Genomic DNA, 7,112 nt, shown 5'->3' on the forward strand with positions numbered 1-7,112 from the left:
CTGGTTCGAGCAAACCGTATGCAGATCGGCGAGATGCGAAGGATCCCAAAAAACATATTAAAAGTATATTGTTATAATTGTATAATATAAGGGAAAATTAACAAAAGAGGCGCCAGTACCAAGAGATAAACCCTTTCCGCAATCCAGGTCTTGGGTAAACCAGGAGAAATAAAGGATAAAGAAAAAGAATAAGAAGAAAATGTCTAAGTGGATATGTATCATCAACAAATAACTTGGGAATCGGTTCCGGGGGTTTATTATAAACACCTGTACCGATATTAAATTGCCAAGCCCCCCTAGCGCTACCCTCGCCGAGCTGCGAAGAATTGACATCGTCAATTAACTGTTTTGATAGTTTTAATTCTAAAATGGTTTCCTAAAACTGGTTCCTTTTGCCAGTCGTTTTTAGTCTAGTACTGTTTCATTTTTGGTCTCAGAACATGCGCAACAAAAATTTTGTTATGCCAACGTGGTCGTGGAATTATTTGTATCACGTAGTAACCCCCTGTCATTGCACAAAGTGGTTTTGTGGCGAAAGCCATGAATGACGTGACGCCGCGCACTTGTGCGCTGCAGGGCTACAACGTGAAACAAGGCATTATCAATTATGGACTATCTTGACCATTGTTAATGGTTTGGCCCGGCGCAACGCGCGCTTGTATCACGTCGTGACCCCACGGTCGTTTCACTATGATGGAGTTTTTACGATACAGGGGAAGCCGCGCACTCGTGCGCGGCTGGTCATACAACGTATGACAAGCGCGCTACTTCGTAGCACTTGCCATAAAGAAGAAAGTAAAGCGGCGCGCGCTACTTCGAACATCGAAGAAATGTAGACGAGTAACATCCGTCACGTCAATGGACTATCGATTTATGAAATTTAAACATTTATAATACAAGTCAGTTAATGAAATATTTTAAAATACCTTTCACTTCTGCTTTAGAATTTTTATTTAATTTTAAATTGCGCTAATAAAAATTTTTGATTGAGACGAATTTTCGAGTGGTATATAATTGGGCTTTTATTAATTTGCTCGCCCAAAAATTTCACGTGACTTTGGTTTTTATGGTTTTGCAGCCGTACAAAACGGCTTTACATAAACCCTAATCCCAACCCTAACCATAACCCCGAAGCTATCCATAACCCTTACCACAACCCTAACCGTAACCCGAGCCCTAAACAATCGAATTCAACTCGGCGCGCGTCCTGGTAGGTTGTAAACCTACAATGTGCGTACTAACCAACTATGGTTTTTCTGCTGCCCTAGTTTTAGAAGTAGTAAGGTAGTAGCCTAGTCTACGTTTTAGAAATGTTAAATATATAAATGAAATATGTCAACAGTCAAATGATATTAATTTTAACGTGTAAATGATGGTCTCATCTAACGACCAAGCCACCAGTCATCTTGATACACAGGAGGTAGCTTGAGGGAGGGAGCTGATACAATTAGAGTCCTTGCTCGACAGTGCAGTTAGTTTTTCTACTGCTTCAAGAAGCTCTACAATAAGGACATTGTAAAGTGTAATAGGGCTGATGTTATATAAGTATATAGCACCACACATAATACTGTTCTGAAGATGCAGTAGTGCACTTCATGGCCAGGCCTTGTTGTCATATTATTAGCGTGAAACTGTCAACTGTGCGTTGTAGTAATTTTAGTACAAAGTTGTATAAGTATGATAGTAGTAGTAGTTGTATCAGTGATATAGTCTATGTAATAATATACTAATAGTTTATTTAATTTGATTTACTGATTTAATCATTTGTTTTGCTTCGTTCTATTTAAGTCCAAAACTTTAAGTTAAATTGATAGTCATTGAAACTTTTTAGATTCAATATTGGGCTTTCACTCTTTCAGTTTGTCTTGTACCAAATATCATTAAGTTAACATTACAGTTACCGTAAAGCTATGATCGTAAGCCTGAAGGAGGTTCTAATCCCCTTGTCCACTGTATTCCTACTACTGCATAGCGCTGAAGGAGGTTCACCACGGCGTTATAACGCACTTTGGTTCTGGCACAGTCCCCACGAGTTTGTTTACTACCAACACCCTGACATGTCCCCCTTTGTTACACAGTTTACAGTGTGTGCCTGGATAAAGAAGTTACAGAACCATCTCGATCTCCCCACTTGGTTCTCTTACTACCTGAGGAGCTCCCCTTACGAGATTACAATGACAGACGAAGGGAAGCAAACCAGAACTTTCAACTACAACGCAGATGTACGGAGCGAGTATAATGTACCCCCGGGAACATGGTTCCACACATGTGTGGCCTGGAGTAATGCTACAGAGACTAGAGAGGTGTATGTGAATGGTGAACTGGTGAATACTCTGCCCACTTCTCCTGGGAGGGTGTTGAAGCAGGGAGGAGCTATAGTTCTGGGTTCAATGCAGAAATTCTGGACATCACCTCAACTGAGAACGCAAACGATAATGTTTGGAGGGGAGATCTACAAACTCAATATGTTCAGCACTAAGTTGAAACATAGCGTTATCCAGGAAATGGCAAGGGACAGGTGCTCAGATTTAGAGGAAACATACGCTGAATTTATAGGAATCAGGTGGGAGGACTTTCTGTTGCAATCAAGGTTTGGGAATATTGTAGAGTACAAGACAGACTGCGGTTATATAAAGGAACTGAATAGCACTGGAGAGGAATTGGCTGGGACTAAGCTGGAAAAAGGAAACTGCCGATATAACTTGGAAATTAAAGAACAGAAACTCAATAGTACCGTGCTACAACTGGAGCGATCGAAATCAGATCTGAATATCACGGCGAACAAACTGAATAGCACTGAAAAAGAGCTGCTCGAAAAAGAGACAAGACTCAAAGAAACTGCAGTCGAACTGAAGAGTACCGATGTTGAACTACAGAATGTCTCCGCAACTCTGAATCACACCCAATTTCTTTTAAAGGAGGCTACTTCTTCTGCCTCTTCCTCTTTCAGTTCTACTCTCACTTTGACGGCTGCTGTTACGATATTAACAGTAGGTGGTTACTGTTTCCATAGCAACACTGCTATGTAATAGGCTAACAAGCCCTCTCAGTAAGGTTAGTTTTATGATCTAGCTTAGTAAAACTAATACTATAACTAGTAAATACGTGTATTGTATTGTGAAATACTTTTTGTCACGTGTTCAATTTTACCAAATTGTTGATATTTCAGAGAATTTAATGCTGTGAACGAAATATTTCCTGGAGACTTCATCAAAGATACTCTCACCACCCAGTCACAACCAATTAGAGTAATTATCGACCAATTAGAGTAAATGACCCTGGTCATTAGGAAAGTTCGCACGAGATGGACCACATTTTCCCATTTTAACTTTAGAAGATTGTCACAGGAAGAAATTTTAAGATAGGCATATGATATTTCACATATCTATAGTTCAACTAATTTTGTTTCGATTAATAAAAGTTTTGAAGCATTTAGTCGAGGGCAAATTGAGGCTAACGAGTCATTTACATTTTGTCTCCTAATAACAGCTTCCAAGCATGCTATAAAAGTTTAAACATGTTTAATCGATTCATCAGATCTCACTCTTTCAGAATCCAGAGAGAAGAGGGAAATTTTTTCACTAATTGAGGGAAAAATGAGGCTAACAAGTTATTACTAATTTTTGAATTATTTTTGAATAATAGTGTCTATCAAAGTATCCTCTGACCTAAAATAGATGAGATTGATGCTCTAGATCGAAGGCTTGCCCAACCGACCCCTTGTTTTCTTCTAATGGAGGGTAAAGTGAGGCTAACAGATTATTTATAATTTTGAAATTATATTTGAATAATAACGTCTATCAAAGTATCCTCTGACCTCAAATAGATGAGATTGATGCTCTAGGTTGAAGGCTGGCCCAGCCGACCCCTTTTTTCTTTCTAATGGAGGGGGAAATGAGGCTAACAAGGCATTACTTATGTTTGAACAATAACGTCTATCAAGGTATCCTCTGACCTAAAATACATGAGATGGATGCTCTAGGTTGAGGGCTGGCCCAGCCGACCCCTTTTTTCCTTCTAATGGAGGGGGAAATGAGGCTAACAGATCTTTTCTGATTTTTGAATTATGTTTGAACAATAACGTCCTTTAAACTATCCTTTGCCCTGGTATACATTATATGGATACTTTAGGTCGATGGTAGACTCCACCTACCCTTTCTGTCTTTTGATGGAGGGTAAAATAAGGCTAACTATCAAGGTTTTGTTCATTTCTTGTTCTACTGCTTCTTCGGACTAGCCCTTCAATTTCAAATTGTTTCTGCCTAACCTGTATTCATTTGAGTGGTAAGATTGAGGCTAACTCCTGCTTATTATAATATTTTATAAGCGATAGGTTGAATGTTGAATGCTTTTGTTTTCTTTATATAATTCCACTTTTGACCTATTTGACAGCCACTTATTATTGTCAAAATCGCACATTACAAACCTAATTGCACTGCTTTTTTAGAGCCCTCTCGCCAGCTGTACTACCATCAAGAGGTATTAAATTAAATATTAGTATAAACCAACAACTTGACGTAGATTTATTGTTACGTAAAGCGTTAATTAAATTAATTAAACATTTAGGGAAAATTTATTCTTATAATTTGTCTAAAAATATTTCCTTGCGTTTGAGATGTGTTAAGCGAAATAAAAACTTCCCTTGTAAAACTTTCTCAAACAGTTCCATTTTTTATTATACTTTATAGTTTAGAGCCTAATTTGGCATGATATCAGATCATGTGATATTACATGGCCCCATGGAGAGCATTGCCGGAGCAATTGGCCAGAGAGCTCCATAGAAGTAAGGGGCCTACTCTAGCCAACAGCTCTAATATATTTCCCTCCTCAACTTCATTTTCTTCATCTAACTGCTTCTGCTGCTCAGCAACTACTTGACAGCTGGCACAGTGACGTTTGTCTGCGTAGTGTATCTATTAGCCTCAATTTTGCCTCAAGGAGGGAAGGTAGCCTCAATCCAACCTCACATAAGTTTCGATAAAGTCTCAATAACCTTCGGGCTACAATTACAAGTTTTATAGTGGGTCTATAACATGTTTCCGTACATTAAAGTTAAAATACGGTCGAATTATTTATTAGCCTCATTTTGGCCTCCTAAAAGTAGACTCGGCGATTTCTGAACTGTTGAGCTTGAAAAAATTTTTATTGTTGACACATTAGATAGTCACAATACCGAACATGCTCGAAAATATACACAACAGTATACTTGTTAGCCTCATTTCACCCTCTCAAAAGGTAGTTAGCCTCATTTTCGCCTCAAATATTTGAAGCTATAATCCCAAGGAATTTAATGTGCAACATAGATATCAAGTAACTTGTGAGTTGTTAACCTGTTACCGTACATTAAAGTTAAAATGCGGTCAAATTCTTTATTAGCCTCATTTTAGCCTCCTACAAGTAGACTCGGCGATTTCTGAAATGTTGAGCTTGAAGAGGATGAATAAATTTGTATTGTTGACATATTAGATAGTCACAATACCGAACCTGCTCAAAAATATACACAAAAGTATACTTGTTAGCCTCATTTCACCCTCTCAAAAGGTGGTTAGCCTCATTTTTACCTCGAATAATTAAAGCTTAGATCTCGATCAAGTATAATCACTATGGATTATACTTGCAACTTGGATATCATGGACGTAACACGAGAATGTTCTTTTTTGAAAATAATGAGTAAATTCGTTAGCCTCAATTGTCCCTCGCAGTTCAATCACTCCTACTGAGTCTTGTGAGTGAGCTTGGAGGTCGCCGGACATCTCATTTTTAAGCCGTATTAATTTTCTATACGCATACAAAAAATTTAATGCGTAACTAAAACAGAAATGAAATTACGGATGTTTTAAATTTTTTTTCAAAAACGAACTTTTAGGGGTGTTTCTAATGACCAGGGTCAAATACCAACTAATTAGAGTAATTACCAACCAATTAGACTATTATAGTAATTCCGAGAGTACCAATTATAGGACACGAAACAAAATGAACAGTGATGTCTGCAGTTGCTGCTGCTGCCTGCTCAATATGTTGAAAACATGTTGTTTTAAATGGTAATCAATGCATGCGATCGGTTATTGGGAAATGATGTTACTTCTGTCGCATTATGTGACATTTTGGGTGAATTTTCGAAATCGAAAAAACAATAAAAATGCGAATTTTTGATGTAAAACGAAATTTTGCTAAATATCATACTGTAATCAATAGTGTTAGTGTTACGAAAGCACCTTCAAATGTAACTGGAGGATACAAACTTTATGTATGTACAATTAATTCTTAATTAATTAATTCTTCGTATCAATATTCTCAGTAAATTAACGACAGATCTACAAATTAGTGGAAATTGGTAACAACGCTGGCAACACAAATCATCCGTAATTATATTTACAAATAAACGAACAACTAAAAGTAAGTAAATACTAAATTATATTTTAAACAATGGTAAACGAAAGATATGATCGCAATTTTAATTAATCACGATCAAATTGAAGGGATATGTTTTAAAATTACGCTATGAGAATAACCGTTCACAATACAATTAAACCCAACTAGTAACCTATAGTTAACAACTATACATACAAATTTAGGAAACTTATCAAAAAAAACATTATTATCACCAAAGAACCCAATATTGATAACCCATCTCACATTTAGTAATTATTGATTATTAATTACTGCTAATTATTAATTACCGCTAATTATTAATTACTGCAACTCTTTACGCTTGTTTAATAAATTGAAGACGCTTCTCCAAATACAGAGGCCCCCCCCCCGGAAAAATTTTAGAAATAGGGTGTTTTAGACGACATTTGGCATTAAAGAAATTTGTAGGACAGCAATAAACTAAATTAAGCACTAAGCAAATGCCAAAATGTCTTACCAGTCCCTACCGAACTCAGTACTTGCCACATTGAATGGAATAAGTACATGTATAGTGGGATTTGGGAATAATTTAAGAAATGCTGAAGTCAATTGCCTGCCGTTTAAACAGTACAGACTGCAGTCATAAACACAGCACAGTTACCAGGCGACCATGGGGACTAGGGGGCTTATTTTTTTTCTGGGGTTCATTTTTTCCCCAGGCCCCCTACCCCCCCTCCCCTATACTACAGTTCAACCCCAAT

The sequence above is a fragment of the Bolinopsis microptera genome, chromosome 4 (genome assembly GCF_026151205.1).
Source record: "Bolinopsis microptera isolate Bmic1 chromosome 4, MBARI_Bmic_1.0, whole genome shotgun sequence".
NCBI lineage: Eukaryota > Metazoa > Ctenophora > Tentaculata > Lobata > Bolinopsidae > Bolinopsis > Bolinopsis microptera.